Below are 23,907 nucleotides of genomic sequence, written 5' to 3'. Positions count from 1 at the left end.
TGGACTGAGTTTTTCATCAGGGCAGTTGCTAAAAGTGAGCATTTTGAATATAAAGTAAAAATCATTCACTTGTATTCCTACTTGCAGACTCAATATAAGCTATATAGCTTCTTTTTTTTTTACTTGAGAGCAGATGTAAGGAAAGTCGTTGACTCATCTTGGCTGTGTCTGTCCTGAGTATATGTCATTAAGTATGTAATCATTAGAGAACTGCTCTTAAAGGTTACTCCACCACTTTGCTGTGAGTGGGGGTAAGTTGCTTGATAAATGTGTCTTATTCTTTACTTTTAGCAAAGTGCTCCTTAGCAGGATTACAAATACGGGACCAAGCTTTCAAACTATATCACTGAAATCAGTTTCAGACAACATTTGAGGTCAGAAATACACCAAAGCATGCTTTATTTAGACAAATACATTGAAGTAGTTCTTTAGAAGATGTAAGAGTCTCCAGAGGTGTCAAAGGACTTCCTGTTAAAAAACCCTCCTTGTACTTTGTCAATTAGTCTGACTAGGGACCAGTGAGGAAGCAAAAAGGCTTAGGGGCATTGGGAAGCTTACAATACAGTCTGTGGTTGATAGTTGACTTTGTCCTTTTTTTCACTTCTCCATCTGCATCTTGACAGCTAAATGTAAAATGTAGAGAGGCTCCATTGCTTGAGTCATTCTTGTGAGTGGAAGAGATATTTCTAGATGCTTTTAATAGGGACTCCAACCAGGTACGCTGCGGTTCAGGGTTGGCACCTTTGCTCCTCGACCACCAGGACCGTTTTGATAGATCTCTACTTGTTGTTGAGGGAACACACATTTGAGATTTGAACCATTACTTAGCTGGAAATGAAACAGTGAGTGAACTGTGCATCTGTGCATATAATATCATGAATCAACAGGTCAATGGTGCACCACAGGTTTAATTAAAAGCATAGCTGCATCAATTAATATGCACTGGGGGAATTCAGAGAGGAAATAAAGCATTGGTTGACACTTCGCAGGATGGTAACATTTTGTATGTGTATGATGGTCAAACAGTGGCTTTTGTGCATTTCATGTGTTGATGTGTAAACACAATTGAACGTTTGAGTTTAAGCTGAATAGAGCTTCTGAGTGATGTCATTTGGCTAAAATTGACAGCACAATACTAAAGAGATGTTTTAGGTAGTCTTTCTTTTTTCATTGAGTGTCTCTTGCTGTCAGAAAAATCAAAATCACAAATATGGCTCTTTGTCTGGTCAAAATTCAAACACCAATATACTCAGTGTTTTCCTCTTTTAGCTTCTTTATGCTGTTTTTCGTTGGTTGGTGTGTATTTTGCTATTTAATGTGCAAGCATATGCATAACTGAGATTAAGAAGTGATTTTGACACACATTTAGACACACACACACACACACACACACACACACACACACACACACAAACAGAACCAACTGAAAGACCGATCCGTGCTGAGTTGGGCCATAATAGCTTCTTAGCAGACAGCGGAGGATGGGAAAGCCAAAAGAAATCATTAGGGAGCTGTCAGGTACCCAAAACACTCTGATGTCAGTCCTCCATGGGCTCAGCAAAGCACTGGCATTGTTGTTGTTTTAAGGATTTCTGCTTTGCTGAAGAGAACACAGTAGAGAGCGACAGGAAAGATGTGTGTGTGTGTGTGTGTGTGTGTGTGTGTGTGTGTGTGTGTGTGTGTGTGTGTATGTGTGTGAGAGAGAGAGAACAGAGAGAGAGAGAGAGAGAGAGAGAGGATGTGGAAACCAACAAAGACAATGTTAGATTTGGATCTTTGATGATGTAAGAATGAGAATACAGAGACCAGCGAGAGTTCATGAGTTGGTGTAAATGAAGTATTTGAAGACAACCCCTCAGCCTGCAGCTGCATGATTTGGCTTTTAGGTTGTAAGTTATCTCTAGTCCTTGCTGTGTTACAATGGCTCCCTATTCTTTTTACACTTCAATTTAAGATTCTTTCTAAGTTTAATTTAGTCTTTTCATTACTTTTAAAGCCCCCCGTGGTTTGACTCTGTTATATATATTTCTGATCTTTTCTGCAGCATGACTCCTCAGATCTGGCAACCAAGTGATGTTAAATGTTTCATGAATCATACTTTTACTGATATAGCTTTAACACTGGGAAATAAACTCCTCTTAAGTATCATGGAGATATTAAGATTAAAATGTAGGCCTATATACTATATATTATTATATATATACTATATAATTGTTTTAATTCTCCATGTTTAACAACTCCCAGCCATTACAAAAAAAATGTATTTAAAAATGTATGTTATGGTAATAATTAAATAAGAGAGAAAGAAAAACTAAATTATGAACTACTCTAAGCATAGTCTGGCATTACCAGACCTTCCTCCACAGCGCTGCGGAACTAAGCAGTAACAATTGATTATTTTGGCCACTTGGGGGCAGATTAGCACGCTGCACCGCAACACCTCACTGTTGTTTTATCGCGGAATAACGTTCACATGGCTAACGTGTTAGCAAACAGTTGCCTATTTACTCTAGCAGCAGACACGGAGCAACATTAACCTTCATTGTGTTCCTGGCCACCCGATGAATGTAAGTCCAATATGTACTCTCTTTTAATCTCTGTTTTATTCTCTTTCGACTCCTGTGGGTTTAAGAGAGCTTTTATTTCCCATGATAATAGCTACCTTTTCCTGGGTTGATAAGAGAGGTGAGACACAGTCAAAGTGGGACCATACGACCAATAACAGAAAGAGCTAAATATGCTAAAACTCTCTAGAGCTAAGGGGAAATGTAGTTAGGTGGTATTTTTCCCTCTGTGAGCGACCCCGTTGACAAAATGTAATATAATAATATTGATCAGAGCTGCAAATTACTCTAACCTGCCCACAGAAAACCAAATATATTCAATACAGAGACACATTTTCAGCATGGCCAGATACTCTGCTTGGGCTGTACATTCAAGCTGGAATAGGAAATCATTATTTTGCATGATCAATGCATTCAGGCAGTTAATAACTCTGACTCTGAGAGCAGATGAAGGCAGAGAGTCATATCAAAGCAACACGACAAATCAAAACTAGTCGACACCAAGAGCAGTGTGGTGTCTGACGTTGATAGGCAGAGGAAAACGACTGCAGAAAAAGGTATTGAAGGTACTGAAGAATGATTGCTCCCTGAGGGGTGAATCAGACAGAGAGGAGACTGATTTTACCCAAAGGCGATGTATGTTTTATAGAGTTGGTCTGTAGACTTCGAGTGACCCTGTGCGTGTGGCTATTTCCTACCACTCTACGGCATAATACAGTTCAGGTTCATATCATCAAATCATCATTGTTTGATGTATGGCCCTACAGGATTAATCATCGGCTGCAAAGGTTATTTACACCACAAGTGTAACAATTACAGCACCTTAACATAGGCTATTGTAAAAGGAAGGGAACCTAACAAGCTACATCAAAGACTTTTCATCTTTGGCTTCGAAAATTCACAGACACACTGAGACACTTCAAGGTCTCGGAAACTGGATTTATTTACAGCAGAAGAAACAAGGTTGTGAACAACAGAGAAATAGAGATGGTGCAGTAGCCGACGGAACAAATTGTTGAATTGGTGACAGCCAAAGAGTTCAGCTCTGTCGAATCCCTCCATCTTTGTCAGACTCTCACAGGACTGCTAGGACCTGCAGGAATCAGGACTACATTACTATCACTGTGTGATATTGATAAGTGTTAAAAAAAGAAGAAGATATGTCTACACAATGGCATTCACATATAGATATAAAGACTAATTTACTTCTACGTATACTTACATATACTTGAATTAAAAGTAAACTCGTTTAGGAAGCTAAAAGCTACAAAGATTTCGCCTGAAACCTCAAGATAATTGCTATAAATAATAGATATAGTATAGTGAGGGATGGAAAGGAAAAAGACATTGTAATCCATAAGATAACTTTTCAATAATATTTCGCTGAGGCAAACTAGCGCATTGTCATGATCTTCTGTTTTTAGTTTCCTGTTTTATTTTGTAAGAGTCACTTCCCATGTGTCATGTCTTCCTGCCTTTATGATTGTCTGCCCCGCCCTGATTTGTTTCACCTGTTCATCAGCCCTCATGTCACCTGTTACTCGTTAGACCCTCGTTAAGCTTTTGTATTTAGTCTGTGTGCGTCCTTTATCTGGTGTCAGTTCGTCATCTTACGTTAACTGTAAGTTTTATTTATTTTTTAAGATTATTTTTTGGGGCTTTTCCACCTTTTTAATGGACAGGACAGGTGAGAGAGGGGGAAGACGTGCGGGAAATCGTCACAGGTCGGGGTCGAACCCTGGACCTCTGCGTCGAGGCATAAACCTTTAAATATATGTGCGCCTGCTCTACCAATGAACCAACCCGGCCACTAAGTTTGTTTTTTGTCATTAAATCACTGACACTCTATCTGCAACCTCCTCGTCGCTTCTTCTGCATTTGGGTCTAAACCTGCAACTCCTGAAAACCTGACACACCATAACAATCTCTTACAATAGTTAGTTTATATAAAGAACATAGGACCCTGGGAACATTAGACCGCCCCCCCACCCCCTCTCAATCTACCTATCTTATTTGTAGCCACCTGGTTGGATAATTCCTGTGGAGGAACTAGAAGGAGTAAGAAACAGGATAACATAGGGGGATTAATGCACATAACTTAATATAAATTAACAAGCTCCATTAAAATTAATGGCAGCCTGGAAGAGGACATAAAATCAGAAAGATCATAAATGTTTCAGTACAAAAAGCTTCCTGTAATGGAGAGTCTGTGCCTCTGTGCTTACAGGTAGACAGGCCTTGCATAAGAGGGCAGCGCTCATCTTCAACTCGACCTGCATTCCTCATTGTGACTTCTCCTTCCAGTGGACAATCCACACAGCCATTTTGACTGAACAATCGATGTGTAGGTCCGATACTGCAGGCTGAAAAATTGCAGATGTGAAATGAGCAAATCAAAAGTAATGTGTGAGTGGACAGCGTGGGTGGAAGAAGACCTGTGTAAAAGGAAAACAATTCTCGGAGAATCACTCAAAGTGTGATCATTCCACTTGTGTTGTTACAGGAAAGAGTGGGTGAGGAGAGCAATCACCAAAGGACCTGAGAAGAAGCATAACCGGTATGTTGTTGTTGTGTGTTGTCCTCCTCAGGAAGTGTAGAAACTTGAAACTGCGTGGGTAGAACGCTCAATCCATCAAACACCCTGCAGATCCAGGTTTCTGACAGTCCATTGTTCCATGCTGTTTACACGACCAGTTTAATTTTCTTTTTCATAAACTCAAAGTGCTCAAGCAAGTTCCATTGTTTAAAGCTGCATGACCCAGGTAAGGAGTTGATGTCCTCACCAGTTGATTATGCATGTAGAAGACATGGAAACTAAGAAACTCTATTGGTCTTGTCTTGAAATGTAGAACTAGTTCTGTACAAACATAACCCTGTTTGGCTGCTTAGCTTACATACATCAACAAGCAAGACAAAGGTTAGTTTAATGTTTACCTGTTCAAATTTTCAACCAGTTTGTTGCTAACGTCTAGCCTGACAAGCCAGACCCACATCCAGATGTTGGGTCTGGGAACTCCCCATTGGCAGGGCTCAATCCGAGGGGCGGGATAAACGGTTGTCTTTCAAATTCCCTCTGCACGCAATAGGATAGCGCGACAACCAACCAGAGCAACGCTAGTTGATAGATTAAACTCTTGCCGTATCCGGTCGGCAAAACTCCGAACACATCTTCCTTTTTTAAGAATGACTGACTTCTTAATGACTGCTAATAACTCCAAGTCTTCCAGAGTCGCGGCCAAAGCCGATTCGAAAGATCGCTGTTCGCCAGCAGCAGCAGCCATCTTTGTTTTCAAGTAGCAGGGAATTCATGTGGAACCGTCGCAACTCTGCTGTCCTTATGTTAAGCCCGCCCACCGACTCTATACACGATGTGATTGGCCAGCTCGCAAGCCAACAGAGAGTTGCTAGACTGACCCTGGGTGCAAATTACATTTGCTGCCGCTAGGGTGCGTCTAGATTTCTAAGCTAGCTAACGTCAGCATCAGTTGTAAATTCATTTTTTTTTATGTATGTAACCTGTAACCCCATAGGACAGGGATCTTCAACAGGGGGTTCGGGACCCCTAGGGGGTCCTCAGAGTCAATGCAGGGGGGCCTCCAAATTATAGTTAATTTTTTAAGGTTTAAAAAAAAAAAATTGAATGAATTTTAAGTCAATATGCTATTAGCAAATATAAATCCCCACTGGTGACAGGCTTACTGGCTTACCTTACTAAGATAGCCATCCACAGATCCAGTTCATCCTAAGGATTCACTGTGCCACATGTATGTTTAACATTAAAACATGATTTATAAATCCCGCCAACAATTATTAGGCTATTTGAATAACTTAGTATTTTATGCAAAAAAAAAAGAAGGTATGTATAAGGGCTTTACGTCCAGTTTAATATGCAACTTCCATTTTATATTTTATACAATATAAGTAGTCAGTTAAGGGGTCCTTGGCTTAAAAAACGTTAAAGTCCACTGCCATAGGATAATGTATGAAATGAGTATTGTTGGTCATCAGCTGGGTATGCTAACGTTTGCATCCATTACTCTTATATAGAGTGTCGCTTATTCGACAGCGCCATACTTTACACACTGCTTCAATAGCTTGGCAGGCTTTTCTAAGCTATAATTTGACTATCGCTGTTCGGGGTAGGGGTTAACTGAATTTTATGATTGAAGACCTGAACTGGCCATATTTCTGGTGGCACAGGGCTTGTTGTGGATGATTGGACCAGAAACACTCAGTGACAAAAGCTGTTTTAAAACTCTTTTGTAATGGTAAACATAATGGCAGTCATGTCATGTATCAAAGTGCAATATGGTTATGCAGATTAGATTGTAATGTCAATCAAACACATCATTGTGAAGGGGACCATGAGAGGACCTTTTGCTCCTTTGCATCACTTCATTTCCTGCATGTTGTAGATTTTTTGCTTTATCAGAGCAGCGAGTGAATTGCTGACAATATAAACTACTCTGCAATCTTATTTTTTTAATGCGAAACAATCCGTGCGCCTGGGTGGGTGTTTGTGTCTGTGTGCCCTTCTGTTGGGCATGTGTGCACGTGTCATTGAGTGTATCGAGGGGTGTGGGCATGCATACAGTAGATGAAATATCACCTAAGTCAGACTCAGTCGAAAGAGTTGCACATCAAACCTATTATCAGCCCCTGGACCTCGGGGATGACATTTGCTGTTATTTTGTTTAAGCAGAGACAAAGTCTTTTTTATCTGGCAGTGTCATGTTAGAAGGTCATCTTTCTCCACAAAGACTAAACTCATTAAATTCATCGCACAGACAAAAACGGTTACAGGCATCATGCAAATGTGTGCAACAGGCCCTTATTCCAATTGTCTGGCTGAAATTAGCAATCAAGATCTGAAGACAAAATAAATGTATTCAGACTAAAATAAAGGACACAAATTACATATTCAGGTCTTGGTGTCAATGTGCCTAACCCTGAATGTTGGACGCATCTATTAGTTATATTTATAAAGCCCCCCAACAGTCTTTGTCCCTTGACTTGGCCAGTTTTATTATCAAAGAAATTTGAAAAGAAAAGTTTGAAAGTGATGGGATTTTCAATATCTCCCATGCATCATGTTTTATGAAAGCACTTTCCTCTAATTGTAAGAAATTGGACAGGTTTTTAAAGTTTGCTTTGCTTTTGTTGCTGTTTGAACACTAACATAGAATTTCATCTTTGGAAATAATAAATAGAGATGAAAACTAATGGAAACCATTACTGCAGTCCATGCTGTAGAACAAACACTAACAAAGATAAATACAAAAGAAGTATTTCATCAACTGGCTTTAAAAGAATAGTTGGTTATACAAGTATTAACTTTCTTGCTGAGAGTTAGATGAGAAGACCCAGCCGCTTAGCTTAGCTTAGCACAAAGACTGGAACGGGGAAACGGCTAGCCTGGTTCTGTCCAAAGATGATAAAATCTGCATACCAGTACTTCTAAAGATCACTAATAAACATATTATATATTGTTTTTGTACAGATTAAAGGGAGTTGAGAGGTGCTAGAAGTGGGTTCTGTGACCTTTAAACAAAGCCAGGCTCGCTGTTTCTTGCTAAGCTAAGCTAACCCTCGCCTGGCTCCAGCATTTAACATACTGACTTGAGAGTGGTCTCAAGCTTCTCACATTAGTCTCTACAAAACGGCAATGAGCATATCTCCCAACATGTCTAACTATTCCTTTAATCTGGCTAGGTAACAGTTTTTCTAGCTTGAAAATATCTCCAAAATGTGGCATTTCATGGTATTTTCTGACCAAGAGGAAGTGATTCACTGAGCATTTGCCTCCTCTGCTGCTTCATCTCCTTCCTTTATAAATATCCAACACTCACCAGCCAAAATATCCCAACAAACAAGGTCTCTCTTTGCTAGCTTCACTTTAGATGTTGATATTGATCAGAAACTCCCACTTACTACTTACAAAGCATCACAGGGCCTTGTTTCTCAGTATGCTGTGGCTGTGATTTATTTACTAGCTATAGGCCACCCATACCTTCCACTCACAGGATGCCTTGTCATCCCCCTCATTTGAAATTAAACAGGTAGGAGCACAGCCTTGGCTCTTTTGCTATCTCCCTCTAATGTTCCTGCAGTCCATCATCTGCTCACTTTTGGCCGCGCAGCTTTGAAGTTCATAAACTGTGAAGTAAAGGATGGCTGATCTGATGGTCATTGCAGCCGAGGCAGAAAGGACCCGGTCAATAAACCCAGAGAGTGAGATGCCTTTTGCAGAATCGCAGACAGACATTAAAGCAGGCCCCGTAAAATCATGCATCCCAGCACAGCTTACCTTTTGCTCTCTTTCTGTCACTCGGTCTCTGAGTGTGTTTGGGTGTGGTGTGAGGGCTCTTCAGGGTTCTTCAGGGATAGATGAACACTCACGAAAATAAGCTCCCACTTCTCAGAATGTGAGCAATTATTGGGTTTTGGATTTTGTTTTAAAAGCTGGAAGGTTGTTTTCCTCTGATTTTTATTGAGGTGTCTACTGATGAGCATTTCTAAACATGTTTTGATTTTCAGCCTCTCCGATGTCTGTTTTATCACAATTACATGTAGGGTTGGGTATCGTTTTGGATTTTTAAGATTCCGATGCCGAACCGGTGCTTTTAAAATGATTCCGATTCCTAAACCGATTCTTGAAAAACTGAAAAATGATATCAAAGAAAGGCTGTTTTATAGTGTTTTTTTTATTTAATTTTAACAATATATTAACGTTTTAAAGTACTTTCCAAAGGGAAAATATCGCATTTTAAAAGTAGCCTACATTTACGGTAGCTAGCTAACGGTAGACTACAGAGATATGTGTGATATTTTTATGTCCGTTTTGGAGCGACGGATGGAAAATATTTCAGTCGACACATTAAGTGGAACCGAAATTTGCATTCTAATCCGGTCCGATTCCTACCGGTTGTGTAGGAACCGGTTCCATAGTGGAACTGGGTTTCGGTACCCAACCCTAATAACATGTGACATTGTTGACATTGTCAATTTAGTTTAAAATCATAGCACAGAAAGGCAGAAAAACATTCATCTTCATGGCTTTTTTCACATTTTAGTAAAAAAAAAAAAAAAAATGGATTGAGGGCTTTTATATTGACATTACCTCCTACTGAGACTACCCCACTGTCACATGTAACATGACTATAGCATGAATACATCATGAGAGCTCAGGAAATCAGTATTCAGGACTGTGCCATGGGCTGTTATGGGGCCGCTGTTCCGACATAATGAATGTGTTACCAGACCAGACTTCATGTAAAGTGAATGTGGGAAAAAACGAAGTTCACTTGACCTCAATATATTCCCCTCAGCTCCTGAAAATTGCTTTTGCTTTGGTCCTTCCACTTGATATCTTTTTGCCAATCACAAAGACCCACAAAGATCCACCGAGTGTCCTCTGTGTCTGTGCACTGTCAGCGCTGCTGTCGTAGCTCAGATTGTGCTTAAGAGCATGATGCACATGTGCCAACTCAGCAGCTGTCACCGAAAAGTGAGGAAGGCCAGAGTATGAAAAGAAATCTGTTCTTGCTTTGACACTTTTCAAGTTGCAAGAATAGCAAAACACTGTGGAGTGGCCCAGTGGATAAACAGATGCTTGTCTCTGAACCACACTCAAGTTGCTGTTTTTTGGAAAGTGTCCTCCCAACTGAAGTGTCCTTGAGCAAGACACTGACTCCCAAGCAGCTGCAAGGATGCTAAACAAACAACACAGCTAAATGCAGATGGCTGCTAGTTGGTGCTTCAAACTCCACAATGCATCAATATTGTGACACCACAAGGGGTCAGGTACTAGAGGGATGCTACATTCACAGACAGGATTGGCTGCTGGGGCACACACTACAGCTCCCAGAATATTTCATCCACTCACACAGGTGTAGGTGTTTAAGCCACCTAATTGAAGCAGGGCTGAGGAGCTTCACACGTGGCAGGACAAAGGAGGCAGGGGGCACAGATAGTGTGTTTCATTTAACTCAGAAGCCGGAGCTGGGAATTACATCACACTGGAGTTGAATGCGTTCCATTTAACAAGTAGGATTTTCAGTGTTTTCATTAGCTAGGTTAGCCATTGTTAGCAATACCAGTTGATAACAACATGCAAACAGTGTAACGTGTCCACAGATAGAAGATGAACAGTACCGTGTGTGTGTACGACTAATTTAGTGTGACACAAATAAGACTAATAACTGTATGTTACCACAGCTTTCACTACTGTTGATGTATGGAGCAACCATGTTGGAGTTTGAGCTCGGGGTAGTGTAAGGTTGTCAGTTTCCGACTTGGAAATCCGAGGTACAAATGGAACGCGCTAAGAGAACACATTGCTGGAAGGAGCTGGGAAAATATGACTGTGAAAGGACCACCAAGAGACAGAAAAGTACCAGACTCTTAATGTTGATGAATAAAATGAAATTTTAAGTTTTATGTTCCTGGACTTTGATATAGATTTTGAAGAAACTACCTGAATTACCTTAAGAACCTGCTAAATAATAAAGCCTCTTTTGAACCTCCTAATTTCAGCTTTACTGCACGGCCTCACCCTAGCCTGCTCTAGTAAACTCTTAATGACATAATTTATAAAGTAGCAATTCTTTTTGCATAAGTTTGTATCTGAAAAGTTAATTTCACTTAAGTTGTATTTTAAAAAGATTTATTGAAAGTTGTCAAGTACTGAAATGTGGCTTTGGATATCTGGTCAAATGTATAATTACTTATACAGAATTTAAATTGGCCAACTATATTTATTTTGTACAGCTACAGTATGCTAAGACGATGTTTAATATTTAAGGACTTTGGTTCTTTTTGTTGCATGGGAAAAAAATGTATTTAATACTTCTTAGAGGTGTTGAAAGGAGTATTGTTTTGGTAACACTACTAAAAACGTAGGTATATCAGTAATTGTAACAGTTCCACTTTTTCTAATATGTGTCGTTGCAGTTTTCAGGATCTTTTCTATTAAAGATATGTTAACTCTTAAAAAGGGTTTACAGGTGATTTCATGTTATTTGTTTAACAGGTGAATCAGCCAAGCTCAGCTGTGGTGGTTTCTACTCTTAACCTGGTGCATTAAGAAATCAATCTTGTAATGAGTCAAAGCAGTAATGAAATAGATTTTATGGTGAAGAGCTGCCGCCAGTGTGAGGCTGAATGATAATAGCTTATTGAAATGTCAATTATTTTATCCGTATAACACGTCTCTTTATGAGGCATGAGTCCCCTGAATGCTTTAATAGAATAAACTGAAAACTTGAAATGGATACAATAAGGAATGGGAAATCCACGGCCGTTTCTCAGTCTGTGTTCTTCTATTGACTTGTGTTCTTGTGTCCCTGTGAAACGTCATCTCGTGTTTCCAAAGTACTGTCCCAATACACAAGTTAGCATTTCACCAAGAACAGTTAAGATTCCCGGAAATGTTCTTGACACGCCCATTTTACCGAGGATGCATTGGTTGGTAACTTGTATGAACTTCGCAGCACCCGTATCCCAACATTCATTTCGGAATTCAATGATGGTCGGGTTTCCGGTACATAGACAGCCCAAAAATTAATAATAAATTCACTTCTGAGAACATTTTTAGGCGATAAATGAACGGTTTAGATTTTGAATGTAGGCAGTCTTGCGCAAATCTTTGCCGAATTGACAATTTGCGCCAAAGTTTTCTGAGTTTTCAGAGCTCCATGAAGTGAGGCAACCGCCAGCTTGCGCCTGCCGGGGCCGCTAGCTCGTCGCTCGGATAGTCGCGCTCAGAGACCCTGCTGGAAGCCGGAGGTCTTTTAGACCGGTCCCGTAAATAAGAGGCTTTTATTTCGCCGTTGACGGATCGTTTGTTTAAATATCACAACACATGTTCATCATAAGATTAACGGGAACCTGTGGTTAACTGCCTTTTCGGAGTTAAACTCCACAAGCAAACACACACACACACACAGCAGGCAGAGGCGGGGAGAGAGAGATACCCGTTTCTTTTCTCTTCCCGATTTAGTATTTAGTTCATATTTTTTTGGTGTAGTTTTCTGATTTATTAGAAGTTGAGTTTCAGTCTGTATGATAAATGAACAGTTGTACATAAAGTGGTAACATGCTATGACATGTTATGTAGACTAAAGGGGAGACACCAAGCTTTATAATTTGAATTGCTAATTTCCATATACAGTGCACTACAATAATATAGAAATGATCACGATCATGAACACATAAGACACACTAGTGCATAGGCATACTTATATTTTAATTTAAACTGACTTATACACTAATAATAGTAGGGATCGCGTTCCACTCTTTTGAATAAGTAAGGGGTGTTTGAGCTAAACCATAAACAATAAAATTAAAGCTCAGTAAGTTTTATTTTTCAATATTACAATAGTTTTCTTAATAATGCAATAGCATTATGAGGTTTTCTTGTCCGGAGATTGTTTTAATACAAAGTGGTTATATTGTTGTGGTTTTTATTTCTAGCTGTTATTTTGGAGCCCTGCAGGTAGCCTCTGTGCTGGGGGGGTTGAGCAATAACAGGAAGAACGTATCGTCTCAAACTGTTGTTAACAGTGTTTTCTGTGCTTGTGAACTTGCGAGTTCATTCTTCCAGGTACAACTAGCAAGAACGTTCTCCCCAAGAACACAAGTCTGTTCTTTGCATTCTTGGTATTGGGAAACGCTCCTCAAGTACCTGACTACATTTGCCAGCAGGTGTGCTTCAACAGTCTATGATCATGCACCTAGTTTGAAGCCCAACGCTCTGTTGTTTACGAGACAAGTGATTCTTACCCGCCAAGTCAAGTGCTGACTGAAGCAGCAAGGAGCTTTGAATGACAGCCATTTCATAGGCTGACCAAGTTCAAGTGCTTTAGTTTAAGACTTTAGTTTATTTATAGTGTGTTTTAACCAATATAAGGTTGGAACACAGTGCTGTACAGGAAAACAAACTCAATAAAGCGAGCTCAGAGTAACATTATGCATTTTTACGCTATCTGGTGTCATTTTATTCATGACATTACATCATCATGTTTATAATCACGTTCATCGCCCATATTCTCCTCTTCCTTCTACTCCTCCTCATGTATCATGTTGCTTCATCACAGAGTGACATCATCATACACTGACCGTGTATTTCCTCTATAATTGGCTGCAGTGTGCTTATGTTGCATGCATGATAACCCAGAGTGCTTACCACAGCATTTCAAACAAGCTGTTCGCAAGTCGTGGGAGGGTGTGACACCTGATGAGCAGCTCGTCCTTCTCATGCAACATAACCGAAGGGGAAGGATAGTAAATTATGTAAAAGTGTAATAACTTGCACTGCATAATGGCTGTAACCATATTGTATTGCAATAACCAGCTATGGCCTTGAGGGGAGCAGCTCATTCTCTGCTGCTCGCTCAGTAAATGCAAGAAAAGCAGATATTGAGGGGGAGGCGACTGTATTGACATAGGGAATATGACACTAAAGTGATGGGCTTTACTGCTGTGCAGATGGAGGGCTTAAGATTGCCTGTACCCATGTCTTTAACCACTCTCATTCTAATGGGTTACCTCATATACAAACTCATCCAGCCATTGTTTAAACCCACAGGGCTTTATTTAAATATCTTGCAAAGATCCCAAAGTTTTTAAAGATACCAGACAACTGAGCAAAATTTGGAGAGCATGTAGAAAATGATGCACAAGAAATGCAGAAGATTTTGGTTTTTGTCATTCTTAAATTTGATACAATCTCTACCTCCTCTTATAAGTTGTTGCAATTTATTTTTGTTTGCATGAATGCCCGCTATAATTTTAGGTATCATTTTTTTTTTTTTTTTACGTAACAAAGTAGATAAGAAAATGCACATTGCCAGTGCTGCTAGAAAAGTAGACAATTCACATCGAGACACACACACACACACACACACACACACACACACACACACACACGTCTACTTCTAAAAACGTAATTTGACATATTCTTTTTCTCTTGTCTGAGAACGAGCACAAGACACTGATTTGGGAGTTGCAGCAAGGGCGGCTTTTGTGCTCTCACAATCCAACAGCACTTGCTGTCTGGCTTCTTTAAGTGGAGTGAGGGGCGACAAAGGTGGTTAGCCATTGTTGCATAGACAGGTATAGTAATTACATTCTCCTCCATTCAGTCCCTATCTCCATACTGCACCAGCATACCCCTCTCAAACTCCATTATACGCTTGCCAAATGGAACAAAAGACCAACATTCAATGGTTTTGCTCCTCAAAAAGAGACACTGACCCCTTCTGGGGTTAGACATCAAATTGTGCCATGGTCTCACAGGCTGCAGAATACAGTATGACTTTTAATTTATGGTTTCAGAGTGGGTTGTCGTATCAGCCGCTGGATTATCCTCATCTTGGCACGAGTGCACTTGAAAGCCCTCATCCTCGCTGTGACTGGTTTCAGGTCACTTAAAAATTAAACTGTTTTTATTTTGTATGGTCCTATAGCACTGTAGAGTAGATATTCTCTCTGGTTATTGCCTTAAAATGTCAATATTTTACAAAGATCCCATAAGAAAGCAAGAGTATGTTTGTTTGTGATTTGCAAATCTAAGTGTATTGTAGCACATTTAATCGCTGTATGCGAGCTTTAAAACTAACATTTTATATTGTTGACATATCAAAAAAAAAAATCTGATCTTAAAGTAGCCAGAATCAAAGTTCTCAATGAAAATGTAATTAAAGTTTTTAAATTTGTCATGACGATGATGAAAAGTTGTTTTTCTCTTGGCCACAGTCTGCTTTTCAGTTACGCTCTAAATTACACTAAATTGAACTGTAAGTGCTCAGTAGACAATTCCTAATGAATACAAGGGCGACACATATCTCATGCACAGTTGCTTGAGAGCGCACAGATGTTATAGTGGAGCCTGAAGTAGCACAAAAAGCAAGGCACTTGTCTTGTCTGATGAGAGGGCCCATTTGGAGCTGCCATTAGTAGACGTATGATTTATGGCTCTGTCTGCCGCTCTAACAGAAACCACCGCTTTCATTTCAGCAACCCAGAATAGAGGGTCTCTCTCTGCTTCTGTCTTGTAGCTGAAATGCAGCACTATGAGCTTTAGTGGTATGGATGGATAGTAGAGACATGATGTCACATACCACTAAATAAGACTTGTTGTTGAAATGGATGGAATGATGCATGGAGATTAGACACAGTGGCTAATGATGCATATTGGTTCACATATGTAGAGTTCTCAGCAGGTATTTTCACGATATTCCACTTTTAGGTGCAGGCATACATGGGAGATTAAAAGTCTATTTTTCAGACAGCAACAACAATGAGTTGCAGACAAAAGACATGACATTACAACATCATGAATACAATTTTTATCTTTGACATCCTCTGTTTCAATCACCAAAGCCAGCACAGGCAGACTGTGTTTTGCCCTAGAGTCAGTGCACAAAACCCCCATTAGGTCTACTGAACCTGCATTAAATTCATCTAATCAATATCGCACAACATAAAAATACAAATGTATGTCGCATGACCTGCTTTTACATATTATCAAAAACACAGTTGATGCTTTTCTTCAAAAGGACAAGGACGATCCAGCGTAGGGCTTCAACACAACTTTTATAGCGAGTATTTGTAGGACGGAAATGTAATGTGACCACATGCCGTCAGGGCATATAAACTTGGTCACCTGTCATGTTGGTTTCATGTTTTCTCAGTGATATTTGTTTTTTCTTCCACAAAATGTCAGTTGCTTTTTTGAACAGTTCAAATGAGAAACAAAACAAAATGTGAGCCATTTGCACTTTGAAAATGGCAAATTCATTCTCCTTTCTCCCCTCTCTCTCACTCATAATTTCCTCTCCCTGTACTTGCTAAGTAGGAAGTGGCTGCTGATGGCGGCAGAACCGAGGTGTCACTCCCTGCCTGGGTGCTCTGCCATGCCAAATCTGTCCATCTGTCATGCATACAGGCCCATCAATCAAACATCTGAATGTAGGTGAGTGTGGGGTACAATGAACATCCATTAATCACTCAGACATGGACACCAGTGGGGTGCCCTGGGTGGGTGGGTGGGGGGGGTGTTTAAGTACTGTGACCGCATGTATGCTTTTGTGTGTGTGAAACTGTGAGGTAAGCCATGATGCAAATCTCTCATGTGATGGTCAAACATTTTCTCTATTTAGCCCAGTTTGTTTAGTTTATTTTAATTTTTTTGCTGGTTTAAGGAGCAGTCACAGAACACATGATGCCCAGCTGATCTGCACTTGTCTAACTCTGTCTTCAAGGTACAGCTTCTTAGTGTGAGAGCAAATAAATGCATGCATTAACACCACGGCCAAAGTGTGACCACTGCTCTGCAAGCGTTTTGCTAGATTTAAGGTTGTAAATTGTGTTAGTCTTCCAGAGATCCAAAAATGTGTTTTTAATAAGTCAGAATAAGGTCAAGTTGTTATATTTCAGGTTATGTTGATCTTTGACTAACAAAGGGGAGTCTCAAAAACTATGTTGCAGTTTGCTGCGCTTTTTAGCTACTATAAAGTACTCAAACCTAGATATTTAGACTTTTAGTCCCTAGTATGGGTTAAGCTCCAAAAGCACTGTCTTTTACACTTCCCATCATGCTACTGGATGGCTATTTTCATTAAACCCTCCTTGGTAAACACCTCATTTTTTTCAAACTCCACATGTCCAGCCTTTAACACAGGCCTTCTGTTTAAATTAGTTGCCTCCAAGCCTTTCTTCAGACTTTAGAAAGCTCCCTTCACTTGGACATCGTGAACAAGCCATGAACAGCATTTCTGACGCGTACTTAGCTTTATTTCTGTCACAAAGCGAATGCAGTTACAGTTTGTCTGTCGGTATGATTCAGCTCATGGGGATGCTCCCTGCTGCGGGAATTCTGTGCGACAGCTAGGAATCCATAGCAACATGTTAACTAACACTTGGGGAGCATTATGATAATTCACCAGTGTGAATTAACATAGACAATACAGCCCTCCAGGGTGCATTCAAACTGAGCACAACTGATACAGGTGGAGAGGGTTTCTGTCAGTAGATTTAACTGTAAGCAGACGTCCGCGGTAATGTGAGTGTGAAGCCATATACAGGGAGACGTGACGGGTGTGCAAGGCTCAGTTGACCGCGTATAACATGATGTATGAGCTGGACTTTCAGACATGCCTCATTTGCATGGTTCTTTGGCTAACAAAGCTACTATTCCAGGATTTTGCAGTTTTGCAGTTTATTAAATTACTGCCTTTGTGAGGGGTGTGATCCGTTTGAAATGTCAAACTTCCTCCACACATTTAAGCCCAACATCTTAATGAATCTTCCCAGATGTACAGTATACATCTATGACCAGCGGGACTGCAACCTCCTCTCTTGTGCCGTACAATTCACGTCTCTTACTGCCAATAGAAAAAGGCTTTACGAACTGAAAAACAAGGGGTAAGCAAAGCTTTGCAAGAAAGCTACTCAGTCTCCACTCACTGAGCTGAGGCAAGAGAAAAGAGAAAGCGCAAATAGATGGATAGCAGTATTTGTCTTCCTTATTTCAGTTTTTGTTATTTCTACTTTGGTTTTTTTCTGTGGTATTGTAGCATTTGAAGCCAAGGATTGGCACAAAGAAGTCACTTACTGACACTGAATTTTGAATAGGAAATCCTTGCCTTAAAAAGTTGATCTGCTCTGAGTTTTATTGTGGTAGTTCATTGATTGAAGTAGTATCTTTAGACATTTTGCTGGAACTCAGTTTGAAAATTTAAAAACCTGCATTTCATTTAAACTTCTGGAGCCTGCCAAAACAATGCTTTATCCCTAAATTGGCAATTATAAAAGCATGTCATTTTATTATTACGTCGATGAGTCGTTTTCTACTTAAGCTATCTGACAGCTATAATGTCCACACATGTCTGCCCAATTGGTAACATGCTAAAATATGCCGAGGTCATGGTGTAAATTGTATTATTTTGCTATTGCATGCAGTCTTATGTATCTGAAACATGGCAAGAATGCAAAGCATGCCTTTGCATTAATTTGATATGGGGAGAAGGCAGTACTGCCAGGGAAATCTTTAATAAAAGATAGACCCCCACCAAATTGATACCGCTGGTTGTAGAGCAGGGGAAGAATGAAGAAGCCGAAAATAACATTTTATTTGACTGTTGTTGATGCCCTTTAAAGTTTCAGATTTTTTTTACAAAATTGTGTACAAATGATATGACCCCTAACCCAGAAGAGTATGTGCTTCAACATGACCATTGGGTTACTTTTTAAAAAATTGTAATAATATATTCCCCATGGCACTGATTCAAACAATAAATTGCTCAATAGTGGTGTTGAGTGAGAGAGAGAGAGCATAAAATGGTTTATTCATGATAGAAAATGTCTACTGCTGCTCACCTTGAACCTCCAGATTAGGCTGGAAAGGAAAATTGAGAGAGCTTGAGCGCAAAATGAGAGAGAGGGAGGGAGTGTAAAGAATGATAATTTGCTATATGAATAAATACTTTAAAAACAAACAAGGAGTTAAGCTGTAGAATGAAACACCCAAAGGCAATTAACTCCAGGAAAGTGAGAGGGCAATTAGTTTATCAGTGATGTATAACTTTTATATGGGCCCATGGGGTTTAGAAAAGTCCCTGTTATCTGATTTTTATGATGCATGTTTTATTCAGACGCACATTTGTGGCTTTGTGGCCTCTGTGAATGTCCAGCTGCTAAGTATATGAATTATGTGTTTTTAAAGAAAGTAACTACCCTGAGATCCTGGCTGGAAATGCATGAATTTTGCTCCTTGACAACCTCGGTGTTCCCTATTCAGATAGTCACCGTACATGTTTTGCTCAGTCAGAAGCGAGTAGATTGGATGAAGCAAATCTTTAAATAGCCAAAATCCAAGAAAGACGATAAAAGCGTGTGAAAAAATGGGTACGTCTAAGGGGAGGTGCACAAAAACCTGCATGTCCAATTGATCGTTCCAAAAACAAAAATACGAGCAGAAGTTTTAGGAACAGTGATATCCTTTAACTTAAACTGCAAATGTAGGCAAATAAGGCTAAGTAAGTTACTACCTAAAGTAGTAACCGAGCGTTACTTTCAAGGCCAAAGAGTACATCATTAACTCCATAGGTTCCATTCATTTGTGCAGTCACATATTACATAAAGAGAGTCCTGTTCCCAACTACCACATCCACTGTGAATTTCTCCACTGTGTAGAAGCCAGGATGCTCCTAGACTTTAGGCTAACTTTAGCAGCTTTGGATTGGATTTGGGCAAGTTTACACTTTTAGCAACTGCAGCCAAATTTACCTGAGATAGTGTTATATTTTCCACACACGTCAGTTAGTCCTCCTCCTGAAAGCCGCCTTCTTGTAATGTTAAAAGCGAAAACACAAACTGCAAATGTGTCGTACAATAACCGGAAGCTTGATAGGCGTAGCAGCAGTAACTAAAGTGCCAAGCAGATGCTCTTAAATTAAGCCCTTATAAAGCTCTTGAATGTCATGAAAGTTCTTCAAACCAAACCGCATGTAAGATTTGAGCACGTACGTCTGTGTGCTTTAAGGACCTTTGCTCTTTAGTCGAGACTTTGCAGCTTTGAGCCAAGTTGCAGCAGACAGTGAGAGAGAGAGGACAAATGAGTTGAGAGGGCGCTGGAAGTTGAGTGTGTCTGTGTTTGATCATTACGGTCTTGTCTTCTTGCGGCGCTCACCCAGTCCTGTAATTGAGAAATGGAGTAAAAATGTGGCAGTCTGTTCTGTAAAATCCTCGATTTAGCCAGTTTCAGTAGATAGTGGATTTATTTTGAAAGGTCATATGAGGATACAGCATGTAAATACAGTGCCAGGCTAAGTAGCTGCTCATTACTGGCTCTACTTATGTGCTGAACAGACAAGACATCATTAAAATAAATGCAGTCCTAATCTAAAGTCTCCCACAATCAAGGCTTGGAACGAAATAAGTAGGTGTATTTTCTGCCTGAACTATCAATGTGCCAGTGATTTGAAATCTGAATAATACATTTTCTATGATGGTGTACTCGTCAGTTTTTTGTTTTTTTTACTAGCATAATGTCTTAAAATACAAATACTGTGGTTATTTCTACCATCAGTTGAAGACGTGAAAGAGACATGGTGAGAGATGAGCAGCAGTTTGTGGAAATGAAGGTGGTTTATGGGCGTTTACATCCAGATTTTGTAGATATTTCTCTGGATAAATGGCAGAAAATAATGTATTCCCGTCTGCAGTTCTATGTTTAAGTGTGAAAATGTAATTAATACTGAAAAAAACTGAACATTGAATTTGTTATTTGATACTTTGCCAATTTGAAGCTGCTAGCCATGAAGATGTTGCGTTTTGTCTTTGCATTTCTTAATGAAAAGTAATTTGTTCTCTGACTTTAAGTGATTTACTGAGAAAAAGTCTCAAGCAGGAACTTTCAGCTGTCATTTTATTAAGTCAAGTTTTATTTTTTTATGAGGAATGACCGCTTACTGTCTTGTTTCCATGAAATGAGTATCTTACTACAAAGGATTTCTTCTTCTGTAGTAATTAAAATGGTCTAAACATGGCCATTGACATTACATATTTTCTCCGCACTTGGATGGACAAGACTTAGTATGAGTTTCACAGTAGAAATCAATGGATGTTTCTATTGTGCTCGTAGTTACCTGCAGACTGTAGCTCGTTTCCAACTATTCAAACTAGCACTTTGTTTTTCATCACTGTAGTAAGTCAGAAGCAAGGAAAAAAAAACACTTTCCTGAATACCAGAGATGCTGGAACACATTTAGTAAGCCTCTCTACTCCGAACCTCCCTACCCTCATTGATGTAGCAATTTCAAACAAAAAATACAATAATAGCAGATGACCCAGGCCATCCACTCCACTGTCACTTCACAAAAGTCCCCTCTGGCTACAGAAGCAGAAGGTTCAGGTACAAAAGAGCCTATTTCTGCAGATGCTTTTCCAGCCTGAGCCATAGAAATTCTTAAGAGGGCCTTTTCAATGGGAGATTGAATGTACAGTTTTTACATTTTAGCAGCACCACAGTGGGTGGAACTGAAATCCTGAACACACTTTTTTTTGTAAGATATTCCTATTTGAAAAACACTACCTTTTTAAAACCAGATTTGATTACATCAAGTGAGTTGAAAGAAGGCTGAATGGCCAGAATATCAGTTACTCTACCTCTTCTGTACTGAAGTTAGTTTCTATACTAAGAGTACAACGATAGAGTGACTCAATAGTGAAAGCATGCTCAGTGCAAGGAATGTAATTATACCTACACACCCTGATAATCTCACTATTTTGGTTCTTCTACACTGTTTGATTCATCTTGGACTGCACCTAATGATTTTCATTATTGATTAGTCAAATTTCTCAAGTAATTCTTTCTTATGTAATAGTTCAACATTTTGGGAAATATGCTTACTGGCTTTGATGTCGAGAGTTAGATAAGAAGATGGATATCAGTCTTGCGTCTGTTTGGTGTAGGAGACCGTTAACGTACATGTAGCTTAGCATAAACACTGAAAATGGGGAAACAAAGTGTTATTAAAGTGTAGAAACAACAAGCAATGACAAATAGTGGAGTACTACATACTACCTCACCTATGTCCCCTGTGACTAATTGTTCTGCTGCCTGGTCAGACCGACAGGCTGACACCGTTTGTGAACACACACAAAGCTGCTCTGATGTCCGAAATGCCCTTCGCTGCTCTGATAGCTGAATGGACTGTATTGGGCTCCCCATGGGCTCCCTAGAGGCAGAGAGGAGCAAACAAACTTATCTCGACCAAACTCGCCCCTCACTGGCGCGCGGTATTTTCAGGTGTGTGGATGGTGGAAGTAAAGTAGTATGCCACAGCTGGGTACAGAGAACACCGATAAGGATTTGGGAAGCTGAAGACCTACAGTATACCACCCACTTTATGAATAAAACATAGTAAATTATAGGAGAAAGCAAAGGATTGGGGAAGCTGAAGACATACAGTATACCACCCACTTTATGAATAAAACATAGTAAATTATAGGAGAAAGCAGAGGAACCAGTGTCTTGTGAAAACATAATCAAAGCTTGAAAGAACAGGGTCATATATGCTCTGACTGACATGCTGAATATGTGTCTCACATCTGTGTTTCCTTGGCCCTTCTCAATTCTTTCCCCAGGGTCTGTAGGGACTTGAGTTGCCAACATCTGTAATAGGCCACAGCAGGAGAGCATGTAGGCGGTTTTGGATGCAGCAGAGTGTAGCTTTGCATTTTGTTATCCATATACTATTGTTATTCTATACTCATTCGGAAAAGGAAAGAACCATACAGCAGAACCACATGGTGTCAAGTTAATACAAGTTAATACAATATACACCACTGACACAACCTCACAGTTGGGTAGGACATGCTCACATGCAGATTATATATAAAAGTTCTGTTAAAAAGCACTAAATATTCAGAAACGCATGGCAGCAGTTCTGATGCAGTGCAGGAAACGGCTGAATCACTAACAGTCTGATGCTGTTACAGGTCTGTTTAGCTCAGTTATACCTGTGAGCACACAAGTAACATAACAGGCTTGTTTTCAGCTATAATCAGCAAAGAATTACCCAATATTTATTTTTGAGCTATGTATCAAATGTTTTATTGTAAAGGCTGTGCAAATATACCTATAGATTTATGGTCAGATATCACTAGTTGTTAATGCTTATAAGACTAAATCCATGGTATTATCTAAATTTCTTTTATTTTTCATTTTTTTAGTAGATTAGTTCCACATTTTAGGATGTATGCATATTTTCTTTTTTCCCGAGAGTTGGATGTGAAGATCGATATCAATCTCATGTCTGTACGGTAAATATGAAGATGGAGACGGGTGGTTAGCTTGGCATAAATACTGGAAACAAGGGGGAAACAGCTAGCCTGGCTCTGTCCAACACTACCAAAATCAACCAGCATCTCTAAAGCTCACTAATTAACAGGAGTGTATTTCTTGGCCACTAGCATTGACTTCCCATAGTCTCCACTGGTTGCCTGACAAGACTCCAGAGGCCTGTACTACGAATCAAGATCAACATGCCCTGGGTTTCTTTCAGTTACCCGGCTTCACTAACCCTAACAACCGCGGTCCCGCATAACCTGTGTCACAACGCTAGTTAGCAACCAGTTCAGTCAACCCAGGGTTTCCCAATCCAGCACGCGCACGCGTTCACATAAAAGAGGCGGTGTTTGCGCAGCGCGACCAATCGCAAACATCTACCAGAGCTGCATATTTTGAAAAAGAAGAGCAAACTATAATTCTGCATAAATATGAAGAACACAAACACGTTTTACAGGCAAAATGCAGGAAGGAAAGCTGGCAAAAAAA

The sequence above is a fragment of the Sander vitreus genome, chromosome 24 (genome assembly GCF_031162955.1).
Source record: "Sander vitreus isolate 19-12246 chromosome 24, sanVit1, whole genome shotgun sequence".
Taxonomy (NCBI): domain Eukaryota; kingdom Metazoa; phylum Chordata; class Actinopteri; order Perciformes; family Percidae; genus Sander; species Sander vitreus.
Note: the sequence above shows the minus strand (reverse complement) of the source record.